This window comes from Cebus imitator, unplaced genomic scaffold (genome assembly GCF_001604975.1).
Source record: "Cebus imitator isolate Cc_AM_T3 unplaced genomic scaffold, Cebus_imitator-1.0 Scaffold87, whole genome shotgun sequence".
NCBI classification, from domain to species: domain Eukaryota; kingdom Metazoa; phylum Chordata; class Mammalia; order Primates; family Cebidae; genus Cebus; species Cebus imitator.
In genome coordinates, this window is record NW_016107402.1 from 4,761,788 (window position 1) to 4,762,710 (window position 923).

Genomic DNA, 923 nt, shown 5'->3' on the forward strand with positions numbered 1-923 from the left:
AAAGTGGCCTGGTGTGGGGGCGCGTGCCTGTGGTCCCAGCTAGTCAGGAGGCTGAAGTGGGAGGATTGCTTGAGGTGGGGAGGTCAAAGCTGCAGTGAGCCATGTTCACACCACTGCACTCCAGCCTGGGTGACAAAGAGAGACCCTGTCTCAAAAAAGAAAAGAAATAGATAGAAATCTCCTCTGGCTGAATCCAGTCTCCAAACCCTTGAAATACCAAGTCTCTCTGAGGCCACTGATGAAAGAGCTTGATGTTCAGCCACAGCACTGTCTCTTCTTACTCCCACCTCCATACCCCAGCAGAGGAAGCGGGGTTGGGGTGGGGTGGGTGGAAAAAGGAAACTAACATTTACTGAATACCTACTGTGCACCAGATCACTTTACATACATAAGCTCTAGTTCCTAAAGATACACCGCAAGATGTGGGATCATTATCCCCAATTAACAGATGAAGTAACCAAGTTTTAGAGAGGCTGAGTGATATGCCCAAGGTTATACAGCCATTAATTGGCTGTATGGGACTCAAATCCAGGTCTCCTGACCCCAGAGCCCTATTGTTCAACCGCTTCTCTAAGGAAGACTCAGCACAGATCATTCATGCTTGGCAGAGTGTTGGCACCACCCACAAGATCTATACATTCAATCATTCATCAGCCAGCGTACATAATGAGCACCTACCTGTGTACCAGGTGCTGGGCTAAGCCCTGAGAAATAATAGGTAAAGTCCCTGCCTTTGTAGAATTTTTTTTTTTAGACGGAGTTTCACTCTGTCACCTAGGCTAGAGTGCAGTGGCGCGATCTTGGTTCACTGCAACCTCCACCTCCCAAGTTCAAGTGATTCTCTTGCCTCAGCCTCTCAAGTAGCTAGGATTACACACCCACACTACCACACCTGGCTAATTTTTGTATTTTTGGTAAAGAGT